This window comes from Dreissena polymorpha, chromosome 1 (assembly GCF_020536995.1).
Source record: "Dreissena polymorpha isolate Duluth1 chromosome 1, UMN_Dpol_1.0, whole genome shotgun sequence".
NCBI lineage: Eukaryota > Metazoa > Mollusca > Bivalvia > Myida > Dreissenidae > Dreissena > Dreissena polymorpha.
This window is the reverse complement of record NC_068355.1, coordinates 31,757,525-31,780,646: the sequence shown is the minus strand read 5'-3', so window position 1 is coordinate 31,780,646 and position 23,122 is coordinate 31,757,525. Positions and strand designations below refer to the sequence as shown.

Here is a 23,122-nt window from a genome sequence, read left to right as displayed (position 1 = left end):
TTTGATTAGAAAAGTGTCATTTTTTGTAAGCACGTTTGTAAGCTTGGAGCTAATTTCATCGAGACGTTTTCCGATTAATGTTTCCGTGTGCTCGGTCACGGTTTTTGTTGCCCCGCTTTGCACGAAGTCCGTCATGGTTTTCTGATTTTGATTTCCTTGATCTGTTTTCGTCTTTTTACTACTTTTTTTGTTCTGCTTGTTTGGTTTATTTGAGTTTGGTGTATCGAAGACCGGTACTTCACTCAGGCTAGCGTTGCTCTCACTAGCTGTGGATGAGTATTGCCTTTTGCTCATTATAATGTTTATATTTAGGTTTTCTCAAGTTTTTTCCGTGGACGTATACGTGTTTAACGGTTTATTCGGAACGGCGACAATTAGCGATTTTCAATTAGGCGACCCGGTCATGCGTGACGAGTTCACAACAAAATAACGGGTAGAATGCTGACAGGATAGAACTAGTTTGTAAGCCTGTGATTGCTGTCTATATGTCTATAAGATTTGAATATTATGCTTTATTATGTACCCCACCCGCGCGAAAATACGGCGGGCGAAATGTAAATCAAGAACTACAATCTAAAACACGTTTAACAAAGGCTCGTTACTTGTTTCTCGTGCACATAGTCCATATTAACATAATCCAACCATTTTAAGACATTCACATTCACTCAGATCACTCGCGTTTATTTTATTTCATAGATTACATTTTCAGCGTATGTGTTTACATTCAAACCGGAAGTCCACTTAAATTCAATATCTTGATGTTACTCTGTTTAGCAGTAATCAGGTGTGCTGTGAGTCCCACAGGAGACAGGCTGTACATCACCAGCTACTGGAACAACAAGCTTCTCACCCTGGCCAGGGATGGCACACTCCTGGCTACATACACAGACCCAGCACTACGTGGCCTATATGGTCTACATGTGACCCCTGCAGGCCAGGTGCTGGTCTGTGGATACGGGCCCCACACTATACTACAGGTGGGCTGGGAGGGGCAGAGTAAGCTGGCTAATCTTGCTACTCAGAAGGATGGAGTGTTGGGCCCAGAGTCAGTCTGCTACAGCAGCACCACATCATCCATCATTGTGGGACAGTGGGGGGACAACATCCGGGTGTTCCGAGTGGAATAGTGTGAACATGTAAGCATTAGTTGTTGTAATTAGTGATTAGTATTTCAATTACAATGTGTTGTTTAGCATACCAACATAGTAGTGTGTGATGTTACAATACAAAATTAAGTGTGTAGTTTAAGATACAAATATGTATTGTTATCCGATTACACAATGTGAGGGTTTTTGTTTGAACATAAGATCTAATGCATATTATGTTATGTTGCCATAATGTTTGTGCCACTATGGTCCTAAAATTTAGTTCTTATAAACTAAAGTTCTTGCATGAAAAAAACAAAGAATTTCAACTGAACATGTAATATTTCTACATAGATGCACATGTACATAGCAACTGAGGCTATTTTTAGACTTTCATTTCTATAAACACTATGATGCCATGTAAGAAATGTACATGGATGTATACTTTTTTTATAAAATATGAAATTGTTTAAGTAATCTTTGGGGGAGTATATATTGATATTGTACGCAATGTTTACAGAAAGGTAACACTTGATATAATATTTATTAATTTGCCATGTTTTATGCTGTTGAACATTTGTTATTGATTTTCATTATATTTATATAAACGTGTGTGTGTTAATTACATTTTTTATTAGCCGGATTTTTTTCGAAAAAATCTCGGCTTATAGATTGATGTTGTCGGGGGGGGCGGGCGGGCGGGCGGGGTGGCGGCGTGCTCGAAAATGTTAAAGTTCTTATTTCATGGTATAACTTTGGTATGCTTGGACCTAGAGTCTTCAAACTTGACATGAAGGTTGGCCAGGATTAACAGATGACCACTGGTCATTTCAAGGTCATTCATTTGAAGGTCAAGGTCACTGTGACCTTCAATATAAAAAATGTTAAAGTTGTTATAACTTTGGTATGCTTGGACCTAGAGTCTTGAAACTTGACATGAAGGTTGGCCATAACTAGTTAGTAACCACTGGTCATTTCAAGGTCATTAATTTGAAGGTCAAGGTCACTGTGACCTTGAATGTAAAAATGTTAAAGTTCTTATTTCATGGTATAACTTTGGTATGCTTGGACCTAGAGTCTTCAAACTTGACATGAAGGTTGGCCAGGATTAACAGATGACCACTGGTCATTTCAAGGTCATTCATTTGAAGGTGAAGGTCACTGTGACCTTCAATATAAAAATGTTTAAGTTGTTATAACTTTGGTATGCTTGGACCTAGAGTCTTGAAACTTGACATGAAGGTTGGCCAGAACTAGTAAGTAACCACTGGACATTTCAAGGTCATTCATTTGAAGGTCAAGGTCACTGTGACCTTGAATGTAAAAATGTTAAAGTTGTTATAACTTTGGTATGCTTGGACCTAGAGTCTTGAAACTTGACATGAAGGTTGGCCAGAACTAGTAAGTAACCACTGGACATTTCAAGGTTATTCATTTGAAGGTCAAGGTCACTGTGACCTTGAATGTAAAAATGTTAAAGTTCTTATTTCATGTTATAACTTTGGTATTCTTGTACCTAGAGTCTTCAAACTTGAAATAAAGATTGGCCAGTACTAGAAGATGACCACTGGTCATTTCAATGTCATTCATTTGAAGGTCAAGGTCACTGTGACCTTAAATGTTAAAATGTTAAAATTGTTATAACTTTGGTATGCTTGGACATAGAGTCTTCAAACTTGACATGAAGGTTTGCAAGCACACTTAGATGACCACTGGTCATTTCAAGGTCATTCATTCTAAGGTCAAGGTCACTGTGACCTTGAATGTAAAAATGTTAAAGTTCTTATAACTTTGGTAGGTAAAAAAGTTAAAATTCTTATTCCATGTTATAACTTTGGTATGCTTGTACCTAGAGTCTTCAAACTTGACATAAAGGTTGGCCAGTACTAGAAGATCACCACTGCTCATTTCAATGTCATTCATTTGAAGGTCAAGGTCACTGTGACCTTCAATGTTAAAATGTTAAAATTGTTATAACTTTGGTATGCTTGGACCTAGAATCTCATAGTATTGCATTGACAAAAACACGAAAGGTACTTTCCTGTCATTTAAATCAAAAATCCGGCTTCAATGCGGTCATCTCCGACCGCGGAACTCTTGTAAATTTGTTTGAGTCCATAATATACATACAAGAAATACATCAAGCTATTCTGCTGCTACAGTCGCTGCTGAGTCAACGATGCTGAGGATGTGGTGGACAAGGATGACCTGAATACGCAGAAGGTAACATAGACCCTTTGTCAGACCTTTTCTTTGTCATTTTGGGAAAAAATGCCATTGTGGGTTTGGAATATTTTCCTGTGAAAAGTCAATTGATTTGGGAAAAACTAATTTAATATCATTCTTTCTAATATATCAAATTATATGAATAAAATCATTTTATGATAGTTACATACTTTTATAGATCTAAGTGAAATTTGATTGAGATATAAAAATTATAATGCATAAAAACGGGAACATCACGTCAGGCAATTTAGGCGTGTTTAGTGGAAAAAACGCCCCGATTGGACGTTTTTATCACATCTTTACACAGTAACATATATGCCAAAATTTGACAACAAATGGTGAATGTTTGTGTTTATTGGAAATTTTGAGCACTTTTATCGTTAATTTTTATCAGAACGTCCTTTTAATAATGGAATATTCGGGAGTATCGGGTAATGAGTAGCAACGGTAAAAGTAGTAAGTTGGCAGTAATAGATGAAAAGTATGGTTTCATATGGATGTATTAAGGAATCAATCGAGAAGCGATTATGGGTATCTATGCAGAAAAGGGTTAAAACAGTTTTTGTTAAATCTCGTTATTAATGACTTTATTGCTGTTTTTTCTTGAAGAGTCATAACGCACCGTCAAAACATCATTTCACTCTGAAAAAAAACAAACCCACATATGTAGGGTGCAGCCCTCCCCCCCCCCATGGTCCCGGGGCGTCTGAAAAAATTCCTGTTGAAAGCACTGTAATTTTAATACATGTAAGGCACTTATTTAAAAACAAATAAAATGCTTTGGGTATGGGTCTGTTTTACAGACCCATAAATTCACCAGGAACGCGCCGTCTTGTGTATTTTCTGTTTATTAAGAATGCAAAAAGATGAGGTGGTAAAGAACATAATGAATTTACATCAGGTAAAATATCCTATTAAATTGTTTGTATATTGTAAATATGGTAAAATATCCTCTTAAATTGTTTGTAATTGTTTGTATATTACATATGGTAAAATATCCTCTTAAATTTTTTGTATATTGCAAAATCATTGATATTCCTCCTCATCAAATTTTGGTGGTTACAAAAGTATTTCATGGACATATTATTAGTTAATGTGGGGATTCCTCAGTTTGGAAAAATAAATGAGGAATTTGTGTCAGTTCATTTCCCGTGTGTTTGTGATAAATTTGTGGATCGGTAAAACCTTAAAATCAACAAAAAATAGCCCCAAATGCATAATAATGGTTTTACAGTGTTACCTCTGTATTAAAAATGCTAAATATGAAGTGGACAAGAATATGATATGATTTCATAGAAGTTAAAATTGTGTCTTTTCTTTTATGTATCATGTTTACCATGTTGAGTTTGTATAAAGTTGTGAGATATTTAGTTAAGCTTTGAATTCCTTGGTTCAATAGAGCCTGTTTGCAAGGAGGTGTTAAGTTCTTGATGTGTATACTGTGTTTTTTTTCCCTCAATTATAGGGGCCAAAATCGGCCCCATACCAAATGCTGGAACTATGTATTTTTCCCAAACAACTTCCTAAAATTCCCAATTGAAGGTAAAGTAAAAGAAATTTGTCTAGGGGATAGTGTCGTCCCTGATAAGCCTGTGTGGCTGTATAGGCTTATCTGGGCAGACACTTAGTGCACAATTTATAAAGCCCTGTTTTCTGGGAATGAGGCTCAAAGTAGATCCCCACTACAGTCTGTTACAGAGTTGTACAAGATGATACCAGGTGAGACTTGTTATGGGAAAAGGGTGCTTAATGCATTTTATGTACCATCCACAGATTAGCCTGTGCAGTGCGCACTCAGAATTATCAGGGATAATGATTTCCATTTTTGAGGAAATTTTCGCTTTAAAGAAATTATTTCTAAACAAAAATCATGTCTTGGTGGAAAGTGTCATCTCAAGTTAGTCGGTGTGGACTGTACAGGCTAATGTGGTAATTTAAATATTCATTAAGCCCAGTTGTCCGGAATATGGCTCAAGTTTAGTCTGCTTCCAGTCTGTTGGTATTTGTAAATTCTGATTAGAACAAATATAGTATAAAAACCACTATGATTAAAAACTGGTAATTGAGACATCGGTGTACATATAAATGCAAATTTAACATACATATTGAGCAATTCTAATAGTAGCTCACAATTTCCCACTTTAACATTGTTTGCCATTTTAAAGGAGTTGGCAACTCATTTTTTCATAAAATTGAAAATTTTGAGCCGTATTTTGTTCACAAAATATCATATCAAACACAGTTAATGTTGAAAATAACTTGGACAAAATATTGTTTTGTTATTGGTAACTGTGAAAATATAGATTTATGGGCGTCGTCAAAGTACAGGCAAGCTAGTATTGTAATATGATAGTTATTAAGGGCAAATGGCCTGTAACATAATTTTTACTCCAAGGTGTATGTGAAAAAAAAGCCTTTTCTTTCCATCTTTATAAAGTACACGTAATGGGCACTTCCTTATATGCAAGTGGACTGATAAAATGAGCACTGAAACTGAATTTTTCAACACAAACGCATGTCAAATAATATATTTTGATTGGCTTTGTGCAATTAAGTTCCATGCAATTAAAAAGACCTATTATTCCCAAATTAAAAGATAGAATTTTCCTGATGTTTGATATTATTACGCTTATTTTCCTCATTGGTGTGGTACAGATACTTTTTTCAATTTGGCAAAAAAATTGCTGGTGTATTACTAATTTACTAGTTCAAAAGACTTCATATTGGTTTTCTCAATGTTACAGCAACTGCTAAGCACAGAAGACAAAGGAGTAGTGAAAGGCTCAGCCAAATCAAAGTCCAGCGATGTGAGGGTGACACAGCCTTTCAAGTCCTCGTATTGCAACATGAAGGACATCTAAGCTGAAACTAACAAGGGAGAGAACTGTAGATCTGCACCAGCAGTGAGTTGTTGCCCTTAACCCTTTGCATGCTGGGTAATTTGTCTTCTGCTAAAATGTCGTCTGCAGAATTTCTAAAATTAGCATTTTCTTCGATTTTTTTTCAAAGAATACTATCAGAATAGCAAACAGTTTGGATCCTGATGAGACGCCACGTTCTGTGGCGTCTCATCTGGATCCAAACTGTTTGCAAAGGCCTTTAAAATTCGGCTCCAGCGCTTTAAGGGTTAAGTTGTTTAATGTTTTATTTATTAGCTCATCTATTTTTTGAAAAAAAATTATGAGCTATTGTCATCACCTTGGCGTCGGCGTCGGCGTTGGCGTCGGCGTCCGGTTAAGTTTTGCGTTTAGGTCCACTTTTCTCAGAAAGTATCAATGCTATTGCATTCAAACTTGGTACACTTACTTACTATCATGAGGGGACTGGGCAGGCAAAGTTAGATAACTCTTGCGTGCATTTTGACAGAATTATGTGCCCTTTTTATACTTAAAAAATTGAAAATTTTGGTTAAGTTTTGCGTTTAGTTCCACTTTTCTCAGTAAGTATCAATGCTATTGCATTCAAACTTGGTACACTTACTTACTATCATGAGGGGACTGGGCAGGCAAAGTTAGATAACTCTGGCATGCATTTTGACAGGATTATGTGCCCTTTTTATACTTAGAAAATTGACAATTTTGGTTAAGTTTTGTGTTTAGGTCCATTTTATTCCTTAAGCATCAAAGCTATTGCTTTCATACTTGCAACACTTACTAACTATCATAAGGGGACTGTGCAGGCAAAGTAATGTAACTCTGACTGGCATTTTGACAGAATTATGTGCCCTTTTTATACTTAGAAAATTGAAAATTTGATTAAGTTTTGTGTTTAGGTCCACTTTATTCCTACAGTATCAAAGCTATTGCTTTCATACTTGCAAGATTTATGAACTATCATAAGGGGACTGTGCAGGCAAAGTTATGTAACTCTGACTGGCATTTGGACGGAATTATGGGCCCTTTATACTTAGAAAATTGAAAATTTGGTTAAGATTTATGTTTTGGTCCACTTTACCCCTAAAGTATCATAGATATTGCTTTCATACTTGGAACACTCACAAACTATCATAAGGGTACAGTAAAAGGACAAGTTGCATAACTCTGGTTGTCATTGTTACGGAATTATGGCCCTTTTTTGACTTAGTAACTTTTAATATATGGTTAAATTTTGTGTTTCGATCCACTTTACTTCTTAAGTATCAAGGCTATTGCTTTCAAACTTCAAATACATACATGCTATCATGAGGTTACTGTACCTGGCAACTTGAATTTTACTTTGACCTTTGAATGACCTTGACTCTCAAGGTCAAATTATTAAATTTTGCTAAAATTGCCATAACTTCTTTATTTATGATTAGATTTGATTGATACTTTGATGAAACTACTCTTACCTGACATACCACAATAGACTCCACCCAAACCATCCCCCGTGCCCTCCCCCCCCTCCCCCCTCCCCCCCCCCTAATTTTTTTTTGTTTTTTTGTTTTAAGATCATCTCACAAATGACCACCACACCCTCACACCACTATACCCCCCCCACCCACCCCCCCCCCCCCCCCTAATTGTTTTTTTTTTTTTTTTAAGATCATCTCACAAATTACCACCACACCCTCACACTATACCCCCCCCCTCCCATTTTTTTTTTAAAACTGTTATGTTTGAAATACCGTCCAACCATTGCAACCAAACCCCCCCCCCCCCCCATCGCCCCCCCCCCCCCCCCCCCCCCCCCGATTATTTTTTTTTTTTTTTTTTTTTTTCGCTTGTTTGGAAGACAATGTAATAAATGTCCACAACCCCACACTATACACCCCTCTTCACTCCACTCCTCCCTCCTTTGTGATTGAAAATGAGAGTCCCTTCACCTTTAAAAAGAAAATAGATGAGCGGTCTGCACCTGTAAGGCGGTGCTCTTGTTTTTATAATGTCTTACAACTTACATGTAAATTGACTTTAAAACTGTTTTCTAGTGTGAATTTAAACAGATTTTAACCATCAAAGATCAGTAAAAGCAAGGTAAAATAATATGTGTGTGTGTTTTTTTGCAACGTTGGTGAGACATTAATATTATTATTAAATATTAATATTGTTGCCTCCCATTTATTGAAACATATAATAACAATAAAACATATCTAATGGCATTTTAAAAGTAATGTGATTCATAGAATAAGTACAATAAAAAAATATTAAATTTTTAACCAGATGGTTTTCCTTCTTTGTGTTATGCAGCAAAAAATTGGCTAATAGATAAATAAGCTGTGATGTGGAAAAATGGGGCCTAATGCATGTGCTTAAATTGTTGTCACAGATTAGCCTGTGCAGTTCGCACAGGCTATTCACGGACAACACTTTCCTCTTAAAGGTATTTTTTATTGAACAAATTATCCTCTTTATGAAAATCCAGTCTAGTCAGAAAGTACTCTCCCTTATTAGCTTATGTGAATTTCACATGCTAATCTGGGAGGACACTTTCTAACATTAGTGATCCGCATATTGGCTTATGAAAATACATTTCTGGAAATGGAGTAAAGATTATAAATATAAATTTACAGATAAGTATAGCATTAGCCAACACTTTGCTTGTTTTAATACAAAATGACTTAATTGTATTTATGTTTTTGCTATTAAGGACAAGGAACCAATAAAATGCCAGATTAGAAATTCATGTTTTTGAAAACCTTCACAGCCAGTCAAGAGGCATAGTTTGTTATAGATTGTAAAATACTTTGTTACAAGTTCCTATCACCCACTGTGTTGTTGTTGTTTTCAGCAGAGCACCAGCATTGATATCGAGTTGGCCCAGCAACCACACCAGTCCCGCCTGCAGAAGCCCCAGTCCAGATTGACCCTCCCCCTCCATTGACTTCTAACTCCTCCCCCTTGACCTCCTGCCTCAAAAAGTCAGCATCGTTGAACAACTCTGTTCTGCAGGAAATTCTTAGGGTGATTCTGTTCTGACAAACGCAATGCCCACGTCACGTTTTCCAAACATAAGCCTGGGTAGTTTTGTTAAGCTAGAGTTCCGCCTGGGCCTGAAAGGGACGAGTGTTACAGACACGAAAAGTTATAGCAGTAGTTATGGTAACGCTAACAGTCAGTTGTTGCTGTTGGACATCACAACAAATATCATGAAGAATAAAAAGTTCAATCACTTGTTCCAATCTTTATGGGACAAACAGAAATTGAACAGGAGAGAATCAAGGAACAATAAAAGCGTGAGCTTTCCTAGTGGCATACGTCTGCTGTTGATAGTTTGGACAACAGTAGGGTTACGGACTGCCCCAGATTGTCCTCTCAGCGGCCAAAATATCATAATAGAACAGACTTTTGGCAATGTTACTGACAAAAAAAGGCAAAAATGACTTGGTTGTGAACACCAAGAGCGCGATACATCCATGCTGACACAGAAAGTCGGTAATAACTTGGTTTTGAAAACCCAGAGCACAATACATCCATGCTGACACAGAAAGGAAGTAATGACTTGGTTGTGAACACCCAGAGCACGATACATCATGCTGACACAGAAAATAAGTAATGACTTGGTTGTGAACACAGAGCACAATACATCCTTGTTGACACAGAAAGGCAGTAGTGACTTTGCTGTGAACTCAGAGCACGATACATCCATGCTGACACAGAAAGGCAGTAAAGACTTGGTTGTAAACACCCAGAGCACAATACATCCATGCTGACACAGACAGGCAGTAAAGACTTTGTTGTAAACACTAAGAGATCCATACATCCATGGGGTGTGCCACAGCCGCAAATTACGCCCACTATTGTGAACAAGGTTCTTAAAGTGAACAAGTCTGGTTTTGTTATGAGCACATAGCACTCCAAGCCCAAAAGGCCTCGCATTAAATTGATGCAAGAGAAGGCTTTGGAAAATAACAGCAGTTTTGTTGTGTGGTCCAGTACGCCCTTCGACTCGCAACCTGAAGAAAGCAGAACTCAAACTCGTCTCTTAGCAATATCAGCAAGGCTAGCATGTCATCTCAGCTTCTTGAACTTCAGGTGAGACCTTACAGTGTTAATTATTTTGTTGAAATTTTGGGGCCGAAATTCAGCCCCATTCTTATCTCATAAAGTCTATATCCATGATTGCTGGCTAAAGTTCTCAATTCATGGTTTCCCGGAAGAAAAAGAATGTTTTGATAGGTTGCAACATTGAGTTAATCAGAACTCAAAGTCAGCCTTTGGCAATATCAGCGAGGCCAGCATATCAGCTCAGCTTCTTGAGCTTCAGGTGAGATCATACAGTGTTATTCATTTGTCGAAATTGGGGCCAAAATTGAGTCCCATTCCTAATCTTAAACAGTTTATTTTTTCCATAATCACTGACTAAAGTTCTCAATTCAAGATTTGACCCCAAACAATGTTTTAATAGGTTACAAATTGAGTTTGTTTCCTTATGCAGCTCTATAAGTTGAACCTTAGCACAATTTATCTTGATAACACTTATTCTCAATTTTTAAATTATGTTTAGCAATAACTACAACCATTCTCCCAATTAAATTCAAAAAACTATGATTTTTTACGAAGTGTCCCAATCCAAAAATGGTTAAAATAAACTCTGCACAGAGCTAGCCCCTAGTTATAGCACATTTTAAAGTTTTTTAACCAAAATAACTGGCTTAAATATACCCCACAAACGTAGTTTAGGGGGGTATATAGGAGTGAACTTGTCGGTCAGGCGGTCTGTCGGTCAGGCGGTCTGTCGGTCTGTCTGTCGGTCCGTATTAAGTGTCCGCTCTCTAATTCAAGTAGTTTTCATCCAATCTTCACCAAACTTGGTTAGAAGTTGTATGTACATGATGTCTAGGCCAAGTTTGAACATGGGCCTTGCCGGGTCAAAAACTAGGTCACGGGGTCACTTAGTGCGTTTTAAACATTCAGCATGTTGTCCGCTCTCTATTTCAAGTAGTTTTCATCCGATCTTCACCAAACTTGGTCAGAAGATGTATCTAGATAATCTTAAGGCCAGGTTCGAACATGGGCCTTGCTGGGTCAAAAACTAGATCACCGGGTCACTTAGTGCGTTTTTTAACATTCAGCATGGTGTACTCTTTCTTATTCAAGTAGTTTTCATCCGGTCTTCACCAAACTTGGTCAGAAGTTTTATATAGATGATCTAAAGGCCATGTTCGAACATGGGCCATGCCAGATCAAAAACTAGGTCATGGGGTCACATTGTGCGTTTTTTAACATTCAGCATGGTGTCCTCTCTCTTATTCAAATAGTTTTCATCCGATCTTCACCAAACTTGGTCAGAAGTTTTATCTAGATGATCTGAATGCCAAGTTCGAACATGGGCAATGCCAGATCAAACAATAGGTCACAGGGTCACTTCGTACGTTTTACACATTGAGCATGGTGTCGGCTCTCTATTTCAAATAGTTTAAATCCGATCTTCACCACACTTGGTCAGAAGTTGTAACTAGATGATGTGTAGGTCAAGTTCGAACATGGGCTATGCTGGGTCAAAAACTAGGTCACGGGGTCACTTAGTGTGTTTTAAACCTCACCATGTTGTCGGCTGTCTAATTCAAGTAGTTTTTATCCAATCTTTACCAAAATTTGTCAGAAGTTGTATCTTGATAATGTCTAGGTCAAGGTTGAATATGGGTCATGCCGGGTCAAAAACAAGGTCATGGGGTCACTTAGTGCGTTTTAAAGATCACAATGTTGTCTGCTCTCTAATTCAAGTAGTTTTCATCACATCTTCACCAAAATTGGTCAGAAGTTGTATCTGGATGATGTCTAGGTCAAGTTGGAATATGGGTCATGCTGGGTCAAAAACTAGGTCATGGGGTATCATAGTGCGTTTTAAACCTCACCATGTTGTCCGCTCTCTAATTGAAGTAGTTTTCATCCAATCCTCACCAAACTTGGTCACAATTTTTATCTAAATGATCTCTTGGACAAATTTGAACATGGGCCATTCCGGGCCTAAAACTAGGTCACCAGGTCACTTTGTGCATTTTTTAACATTCAGCATGGTGTCCGCTCTCTAATTCAATTAGTTTACATCCGATCTTCACCAAACTTGGTCAGAAGTTTTATGGAGATGATCTTAAGGCCAAGTTAAAACATGGGCTTTTCTGGGTCAAAAACTAGGTCAAGAGGTCACTTAGTGCGTTTTAAAAATTGAGCATGGTGTCCGCTGTTTTTTGTGAAGACGACATGCAAAATATTATGTTTCAATGCGTAATGTGGGGGTATTTGTCACGTCTGTGACACAGCTCCAGTTTGCTTATTTAACTAAGTTTAATTACTATTTTGAACTCACATCTATTGTTTCTTATTAAATGCGATGCAGTTGTATTGTCTCACATTTAAAGTTGTTATGTCTCAGGTATAAGTCATAAACTTTCACATTTAAAGGTGTGCAGACTCACACTTAAATATGTAGATTGTAACATTTATAGTTGTGTTGTCTCACATTTTAAGCTGCTGAGTATCACATTTAAAATTATGTAGCCTCACATTTAAAGTTCTATAGTCACACAATTAAAGGTGTGCAGTCTCACATTCTTAATTGCTCAAGTAATGCCTGTTTTTGATTTACAAAAAATAAATATAACACCTTGCTACAAACCCAAAAATTCCAATATCAAGTTGGTGCATGTAAAACATTGATACTACGTTATTCTGAGTTCTAATTGGTGAAAAATTAATTGCAATATTCTAAATATCAATTAAAGGCACGATGTTTGGCATTTAAAAGACAGGTCTGTAAAGTAAGGTGTTGCAAGGCTTATTCATGTGTCACTAAACAATCCGGTTTTAGTTTACTTTCCATTTCCTTTTCAGTGAACTTTACTAGCAAACATGACTAACGTCATTGAAGTGAAAGTCGATGACAACCCCCTTTTTGCACAAATACTACAATTGCTTAAGAAATTCAGCACGGAGACGTCTTGCGTCAGACTACCAAGCCTCCTATCAATATCTTCTCCCATGTTGGCTACATCAACACTTCCAACAGCAGAGCCTTGGTGAGTTCGACTTCCGTCTCGGCATCGATGTCGCTTAGCAACAATTGGATGATTGCGTCGACAAATTAGGCCGGACAAGTTGCTCGAACTGAAACGATCTGATTCAACAGGTAGAGCAGGCGTTGCCTGACACGTCCGTTAATGTGACTGACCACGATATGTTGTTCTCGAAAAATGTGAACCTTAGGCCTGGAGAGCAGTATGCGATTGACGCCATTCAACAACAGTTGTTGTCGGCAATTCTTGGGTTTGGGGTGGCGACTTTGGCGTCGGGACTCACTCCATCTCTGTCTATGGCCCAGTCGCAGCAGCAGCAGCAACAAGAACAATAAGTAGTATCTTAGCGGTGTTCTGCGATTTGGGGATTCATGTATGTGCTTAAATTGTCATCCCAGATTAGCCTGTGCAGACTGCACATACATTAAGCCCTATTAAAGTGACATCCCAGATTAGCCTGTGCAGACTGCACATACATTAAGCCCTATTAAAGTGTCATCCCATATTAGTCTGTGCAGACTGCACATACATTAAGTCCTATTAAAGTGTCATCCCAGATTAGCCTGTGCAGATTGCACATACATCAAGTCCTATTAAAGTGTCATCCCATATTAGCCTGTACAGACTGCACATACATTAAGTCCTATTAAAGTGTCATCCCAGATTAGCCTGTGCAGACTGCACATACATTAAGTCCTATTAAAGTGTCATCCCAGATTAGCCTGTGCAGACTGCTCATACATTAAGTCCTATTAAAGTGTCATCCCATATTAGCCTGTACAGACTGCACATACATTAAGTCCTATTAAAGTGTCATCCCATATTAGCCTGTGCAGACTGCACATACATTAAGTCCTATTAAAGTATCATCCCATATTAGCCTGTGCAGACTGCACATACATAAAAACCTATTAAAGTGTCATCCCAGATTAGCCTGTGCAGACTGCACATACATTAAGCCGTATTAAAGTGTCATCCCATATTAGCCTGTGCAGACTGCTCATACATAAAAACCTATTAAAGTGTCATATCAGATTAGCCTGTGCAGTCTGCACATACATTAAGTCCTATAAAAGTGTCATCCCAGATAAGCCTGTGCAGACTGCACATTCATTTAGCCCTATTTTCCCAGAATGAGGCTTATATACTACACTTAACATCAGTATTTTATGTGCCTGAAAAGTTCCTAGCATCAAATGGGAATAATGTGCTTTTACATTGATCACACTTAGTAAATACAATGCAAATAGCACTTGATCTGATATCAATTTTAATCATAGAAGGTCAGGGCATTAAGTTTTGTATATTTTCGACCGACATTCAGCCCCTGAACCAAAAGTTAATCCTTGCATACAAATCTGCTTTAATATAATTTTTAAATTATATTTAATTTTAGTAAAATAATTACGTAAAAGCCTTCAGCTCATTTTAAAATTATTTTCTTCATGTATTTTCAATATTTATTTAAATTCTTGGATTTTGTTTTAATAGCCTGTTCCTACAGGAACCCATGCAATCATAGATCGGTACCTAGCTGAACAACAGGCTGTCTGGTCAGCTGGGCCCAGACGCCCAGTGACACTTCCTGGCCCAGGACCTTGGGGCAAATGCTCAACTAGTCCTACCTGCAGGGTGGAGCCACTCTGAACCTGGGGCTCTATACTTTCTTGGCCAGCGGCCAAGATTACCTTGTCAATAAGGTAGGTTGGTAATGTACATGTAATTAACCATTTATAATGTGCAGTGATTAACTCCAAATTTTAATTTAAACAGTTTGTGTTAAATATTGATAAAACTCTATCCTGGCTGCTAACTTAAACAAATCATTTATGTAAGTGTTAAATATTTATAATAGCCGCCATTTGTATTGCCTTGAAAGGGCTCAGTTGGGGGGGCGTACACATGTGTCCTTGTTTGTAATTCTCCCCGTCCTTACTTTCATCCTTATGTCTGACCCACCTTTTAGTGTTGCATGTAATTTAATAAATATTGGTTCCTGAGGGACACAAAATGTTTATATCAAGTGTACAATATATAGAAGGCTATGTTTGTATCAAGTGTTTAATGTATATCCCATTTGTATCAAGATCCTTCAAACATAATTTATTTCTTAAATATTTGTTTACTCAAACAACATTGATTGACTTCTTATATAACTGATGCCATTTCAGAATGCATTAAATAATTTTGTTTACAGGGACACATTCCTGGGATGCCCTAAGGTCTTTCTATCTGTTCACAGAGGTCTTATACTCATAAGTTCAAGCCCAGTGAGCGATGTTCACATTATCAAACTCTGCATCTCAATAGGTAAGTCACCTTGCCATTGCAAAAGGGGCCACTGTGGCAAAGCATTCAGGAGACCCAGTTGTAATAGCCTTAACCTTTTGATGCAATAAAGCTTTCACAAACACCCACTAGGTAAAACCCAATACAAACTGGGGTTTCTGCTCTTCAATTAATTGACCAGTTTATCTAATCTAATATAGAAATGTGAAGAAAATGCAAAACTTGCAAGCTAAACCCTCAAATTTGCATTTTAAATTTAACATCTTTAGTTACATTAAAACTCAAAACCACAACAACAATAACATGAAACAATTTATGAGCAGGTACCAACATATTTGACTCTTTAAATCTTGACAAAATCAGGTTCCATATTAACTGTATGTATGGTTTTTAAACTAACATTGAATTACGAAGAGGGATCAGTGATGTTCGTAGCTTTTAGTTTAGGGGGAGGGTATATAGGAGTGAACTTGTCTGTCGGTCTGTCTGTCTGTCTGTCTGTCGGTCCGTATTAAGTGTTTAAATATGGGTCATGCTGGGTCAAAACATAGGTCGCGGTGCCACTTAGTGCGTTTTAAACATTCAGCATGTTGTCAACTCTTTAATTTAAGTAATTTTCATCCAATCTTCACCAAACTTAGGTTGACGTTTTATCTAGATGATCTCTAGACCTAGTTTGAACATGGGCCATGCCGGGCCAAAACCTAGGTCACGGGGTCACTTAGTGCATTTAATGCATTGAGCATGGTGTCTGCTCTCTGTCTCTTATTGACGAAGTTTACTTCCGATCTTCATCAAACTTGGTCAGAAGTTTAATATAGATGATATCTAGGCCATGATTGAACACTGGCCATTCTGGGGAAAACAAACTAGGTCAAGGGGTCACTTAATGCGTTTTACACATTCAGTATGGTGTCCGCTCTCTTTTTCAAGTACTTATCATCCCCTTCTCAACAAACTTGGTCGAAAACTTAATCTAGATGACCTTTAGGCCATGTTCGAACATGGGCCATTCCGGGCCATAAACTAGGTCAAGGGGTCACAGGTGCGTTTTACACATTTAGCAAGGTTTTCCCTATTTCAAGTACCTTTCATCCCCTCTTCATGTGGGGGTATTCGTCACGTCTGTGACAAAGCTCTAGTTTGTTTGTTATTAAGTTAATGAATGGCTTTTTGAGAGAGTATCAAGTGTGTTGCCAGGGTAATGAAATGCTTATAAAGTCTTAAAAAATGTTGTCTTAATTTATACATGACATACTTAATTGCAGAAACCCGGATAGCAAGGCGTTGAGTTTGTTCTTGAAGCATTTGCACCAGAAGCAGTCATCATCTTGATATTCTGGAATCTCCATGGTGAAGGACGACCTCAGTCTGTGAACAAAATGCAGAGCTAACCTCAGGTGAGTGTTCAAGTCATGTGCATGTTTTTTTACGCCCCCAAGTTCATAGATGTGTGGGTGAATGTAGATTTACCTTTGTCCCTCCATACGTGCATCCTGCTGTTGGATTTTTATGCATAGTCTTAACTCGAAAAGTATTGTTTCTAGTGTGATTAAACTTAACATATTTTCCAAACCATACTGTGAACTTGCCTACTTGTGTATTTTGATTTCGTTTTCTTTGACATATGTGGAATTTTGAGACAAAAGCAAAATGTAGGTGAATGGTGGCAAACCCTTTCACTACTTCAAAACAAAACGTTTGATTCCGACGGCAAAATGTATATTCATCAAATCACAATCCAAATGGTTTGGTAATAAAAAGAATACACTTTAATTTAATCACTTATTATTAATTATTATTTTATGAGTAGTCTCAGGACCATTATTTTCTCGATGGATTCAAATCAGATTAGTTGTATCATTCTGAAATACCAAGTGCTCCGCGTGTTCTTTTTTTCCATCGGTATCAAAGATAAAATGAAAAACTGACATTTACAGTAACAAGTCTTTTTTTCAGATGCCTTTTGACGAAATCAAACTATCCGATCAGAAACACAGACTGTTGCAGCAGTTGTTACCATATTGACCGCAGTCAAACCTAAGAAGCTCAGAGATAAATACTGATTTAGTTCTGCTAGTCTCTGCATACCGCCTGGTTTGGTCAGCACTTACTCTGACTCTTTGAATATTATGACGGATGGAAATGAATGACCTTGTTCAGATCGAAATGGCAGAATGACACATCACAACAATTCAAGTGGAAAGCCAGAAAGTCATGTCAACAGCCACATTTTTTATGTCACAAGCCAAGTTGTATTCAAAGACAAACAATAGTTTATGCTCTATTGTGTATGTGACCAGCCAAGTTGTATTCAACGAAAAACAATAGTTTACGTTTTATTTTTTATGTGACCTACCAAGTTGTTTGTATAGGTCCCTGGTTTAGCAAAGCATTTAAAGTATTTTTAAAAGCACACATATTGCATGTCAATTCAATGTCTTTGCCTGTATTATGAAACTTTCACTACAGATGTTGATCCTCATGATGGTAAATAAATGGGAAATACAATGTTATCAAAGATTTGTTAAGATTGCCAAAGCTGTTTAAATGATGCTGGTAACTTGAACAAGATTGAAAAAAACATTGGAGTGTTTTCATGTTATAAGACATGTTTCAGTTGTCTGTTTTTAACCCGTTAATATAGATTAGCTAATGAAAAGTATTTGTTCAGAAAGGTGTAAAATGTTTACGCTTCAGATTTTTGTCAATCAACCTTATGAAAACAATACTAGTCAATTGGCTCATTCGGGTCGGTATTCTATCATGAATCTTTTTTAGTAGCATACTATGTATTTCATGGGAATATAAATAAATTCGGGGCAAAATTATTTAATCTACCTGAAATAATTGATTCTGTATTTACTACTAGTACTTTGTTGATTTCAGTGGATATTGTTTGTTAAATGAGTAGAGTATGACTCTTGTTGAAAAGCTTTAAATGAAACTGTGAATTAAAAAATAAATATTAAATTTGTTTTACAGTTTTATGAAAAATGGCAAAATATTGTTAAGTTGTGTTGTTTTATCATATACTAACATGGTCATAAGTGTTAAAATTTGTTTTCGGACATAATAGTTTATTATGCTTTATATTTGTATATGTACATAACGACGACAAGATTGTATCCTCTTTAATCAGTGAGCAACTTAATCAAGATATCTTGATCACTGTATCAAGTGTATATTTTGCCATTTATACATAGAGCAACTGTAAAACAATTGTATTTTAAATGTAATGTATCCATGTATTGTTGCCATTTTTATTAGATAAACGCACTGTTAACATTAATTTGTACAAACTATTGTTATAAAAAACATTTCTTGTTTCAATGCTAAAATATGTATTAAACTGTTAAAATAATGCACAGTAACAACTTCTGAAGAGAAAAATATACTTAAGGCAATAGAAACACATTGTTATATGAAATGCTTTTTATTAAGAACACCTACTTAAAATTTGTTTAATTTTGTTTAACATTATCTGAAGAAAAAATAGTACCTTGTAATTTGAAATCAGTCAATGAAAAAAAAGGGAGTGTTGCCATATGCTAACAATAGTCAAGAAGTGCAAATGCCTTTATGGTTAATACAACAGAGCAATACAATTTGCTTAAACTAGAGCACCACATAAAGGGTGCCATGCTCGGCTACGGGTGCAGTTTTGAATAAATGAAAGCTTGACATAATTTATTTGAGAGGTCACAGTGACTTGACCATTGACCTAGTGACACCAAAATGGGTGTGGTGTGTAGAACTCATCAATGTGCATCTACATATGAAGTTTGAAAGTTGTAGTTGGAAGCACTTTGATTTTAGAGCCAATGTTAAGGTTTAAGCACGACACGGACGGCGGACGACACAACGAACTGGCTATGACATTACCTCGGGTTTTCTCCGAAAATACCCAGCTACAAATAAAAACAAAGATGTCTGTTTTGCAAATTTTTTTAACACTTATGAATGTGCTTATATTAAACGTGAACAGTATTGACATATTGCTTATGATAAAGTTTGACATTTTATTAGTTTTGTAACAGCGTGTTTGACCTTTCAAATTGACCCTCCCACAATCCCTTATTCGCTTTCAGTGGGGCCAGTTTCTGTACATCTTCCACTACAAGTTCAGCAAATGTTTTATGACCAGATTTCCTCATATTTGGGAATGTTTATATTTAACTTTTATTGAATGCATGAAACATGTTTGTTCTGTTTTTGAAAAGCTGAAAATAGCTTGATGTTTGTAAATTGTGAGACATGTTAGATCAAATTGATATATAGAAAAAAACACATTTTGCATTAACTTGTATTGGTAGCTAAACAACACATGTTTCCAAATACAAATTTAAGTATTTGGTATAAATATAATTGTGCTATATTTGTCATATCGGATGAAATGCAATTTTAATTATAATGTGTTTATATGTTCGTATACTCCAAATAATCATTTTAAATAAGTAAATATAGGGTAATCATGTCTATGGAAAGTATCCGTAGGCATGTTTTAATTGCTTGTGTACCTCATATGGATCAGGGTCTTTCTAAATTATTGCATGATTGTTAATGCCTATGTCTGATTGTGTAAATATCTTCAAAGATACTTGTTAAGAGGATTTTAATATTAAAAGATAAATTAGCATCTTAACTATAACCGGGCATCTTTTGCATTTATTTTAACGTGTTTATATTGTTTGGCTTACCGAGTTTAATATTGTCTATATATTCGTGCGTAATTTTATTGTGGTTGTTTTGTTAAGACAAAGCGCATATCACTAATGCTGTTGTTTTTGTTTTATGATATATGTAAATAATTAAACATGTTTATTTTGGTGATATGTATTTCCCAATCTAAGTGTAATGTTGCATTCTCAATAAAGTACATTGTTATACACGTGGAATAGTATTGCTAAGTGACAATTTGTTGTCTTTACAAATAAAAACCGCAAGGATTGTCGTATCAATTTTATAGCTTTCCCCTATTGAACTGGTGTAAAAACGTGACCGTGAGCTCATTTTGTTTAATGTTAACTGCCAATATATATATATATATATATATATATATATATATATATATATATATATATATATATATATATATATATATATATATATATATATATATAGAAAGAAATTGTTCAAACAGTGTAAAAAATGTGTATCTTATACCCTAGCGCTTTTGACTACACGTCTTCTTCAGGGGTGTATACAGATATGAGTTAACGATTCCCCAGTGCGAATGCACAAAAGAGGTTAACTTATTGGCTTTCAGTCTTGTTTTTTTTAGTTATGTGTCGTTTTATTTTTTATGCCCCCCTTCGAAGAAGAGGGGGTATATTGCTTTGCTCATGTCGGTCGGTCGGTCGGTCGGTCCGTCCACCAGGTGGTTGTCAGATGATAACTCAAGAACGCTTGAGCCTAGGATCATGAAACTTCATAGGTACATTGATCATGACTCGCAGATGACCCCTATTGATTATGAGGTCACTAGGTCAAAGGTCAAGGTCACGGTGACCCGAAATAGTAAAATGGTTTCCAGATGATAACTCAAGAACGCTTATGCCTAGGATCATGAAACTTGATAGGTAGATTGATCATGACTCGCAGATGATCCCTATTGATTTTCAGGTCACAAGGTCAAGGTCACGGTGACCCGAAATAGAAAAAATGGTTTCTGGATGACAACTCAAGAACGCTTAGGCCTAGGATCATGAAACTTGATAGGTAGATTGATCATGACTTGCAGATGAAATATTGATTTTCAGGTCACTAGGTCAAAGGTCAAGGTCACGGTGACCCGAAATAGTAAAATGGTTTCCGGATAATAACTCAAGAATGCTTAGGCCTAGGATCATGAAACTTCATAGGTACATTGATCATGACTCGCAGATGACCCCTATTGATTTTCAGGTCACTAGGTCAAAGGTCAAGGTCACGGTGACCCGAAATAGTAAAATGGTTTCAGGATGATAACTCAAGAACGCTTATGGCTAGGATCATGAAACTTCATAGGTACATTAATCATGACTGGCAGATAACCCCTATTAATTTTGAGGTCACTAGGTCAAAGGTCAAGGTCACGGTGACCCGAAATAGTAAAATGGTTTCCCGATGATAACTCAAGAACGCTTATGGCTAGGATCATGAAACTTCATAGGTACATTGATCATGACTCGAAGATGACCCCTATTGATTTTCAGGTCACTAGGTCAAAGGTCAAGGTCACTGTGACAAAAAACATATTCACACAATGGCTGTCACTACAACTGAGAGCCCGTATGGGGGGCATGCATGTTTTACAAACAGCCCTTGTTTATTTATTTATTTATGCATATTAAAATTGTGTTATAGACTGACGCCCGTAATATAAATTATATCGATGTTATAATGAAAAATATTATAATTTGCAGTGAACGTTTTGCATTCAGTATTGTGTCATATTTATTCTTCGTTTTATGATTATGTACATACACTTATTAAAATTGTGTGTTATAAAATGGCGCTTACAATGTTTATTATATCGATTTAACATTTAAATGATTAAAATGGAAGTTAGAATTTAGTGTGAAGTTGTTTTATTTTTTATATGTCGTTTTTATATATATATATACACATACACAAACATATATATAAATATTTAATATAATATAATGGGCGTCGGACCATTGTGTTTTTGCTTCTATACAAAACAAAATGATATTGTCAAACGAGTGGCCAGATTCGCTGAAGTGTGCTTGTTCAATGCCAGTTTTGTTTCGCAACATATTGTTTCTTACATATACTGCACGTCATCAGGTATGGGGCATTTGCAGTTTTACAGTTGTGGTTACCTTTAATGGACGAAATGGCACTAGATGTGGCTTTGAATGTATTTGATGGGCGCATCATGTTGCATATTTGGCAACGCATGGTTTTGATTCTCCTAAAACAGCTTCTTCGGAAGTTGGTGTACTTTTGGCACGTAACAGTATGGGTCTTCTATATGCCAAAATGGGCTTTTCAGGAAGTATACGTTTAAGCTTGCTTGATTTTTCGATTGTGGTCTAGTGGCGGTCAATGATGTCTTTTATTTAAGGTAGCCCTGGATGGTAAGTGACCTCAACCGGTATACGAGTGTTTGGCGTTTTGCTTTTGTATTTGAGTAGGTCTTTATATATATATAAATAAAGCCGCGCTCTAGGGAAAAGTGGTTTATGCACGTGCGCAAATCGTCGTCCAAGATTAGCCAGTGAAGTCCGCAGTAGGCTAATCAGGGACGACATTTTCCGCCTAAACATGATTTTTGCTAAGAAGATTCTTTATTTTAAAGAAAAAAATCATAGAAGCGGAAAGTGGCATCCATGATAAGCCTGTGCGGACTACACAGGCTATCTGGAACGACATTTTATTGACATGCATTAAACCCCTTTTCATAGAGCAAGGCCGATATATATTTATGATATGGGTAACAAACAAACAAGTACTTCTTCCACTGTAACAGGAAAACGAACACCGTTGACGTTATGTTGTTCATTGATTAAAGAGATATTTTTTATGTCATACCATTGTCCTCTTATTGTATAAACTTTACAAAGTACGCGATTGTTCTGCT

The 23,122-nt window shown here is 36.5% G+C and overlaps 1 protein-coding gene and 1 long non-coding RNA gene across 8 annotated transcripts in view; one reads left to right on the top strand and one right to left on the bottom strand.

The window, feature by feature from the left end:
- The window catches only part of LOC127875434 (uncharacterized), a 666,243-nt gene that overhangs the window by 340,830 nt on the left and 302,291 nt on the right, over positions 1 to 23,122 (bottom strand). The window lies entirely within an intron of this gene.
- On the top strand, positions 997 to 22,093 carry LOC127875600 (uncharacterized). 7 transcript variants are annotated; one of them, XR_008047473.1, is made up of 9 exons: positions 997 to 1,136; positions 3,248 to 3,308; positions 6,056 to 6,214; positions 9,021 to 10,264; positions 13,064 to 13,580; positions 14,750 to 14,945; positions 15,443 to 15,555; positions 16,803 to 16,934; positions 17,494 to 22,093. It is a non-coding gene; the product is annotated as an uncharacterized LOC127875600 (long non-coding RNA). The 7 variants fall into 7 exon arrangements; XR_008047468.1 differs by having other exon boundaries at positions 14,737 to 14,945; XR_008047471.1 differs by having other exon boundaries at positions 13,064 to 13,618.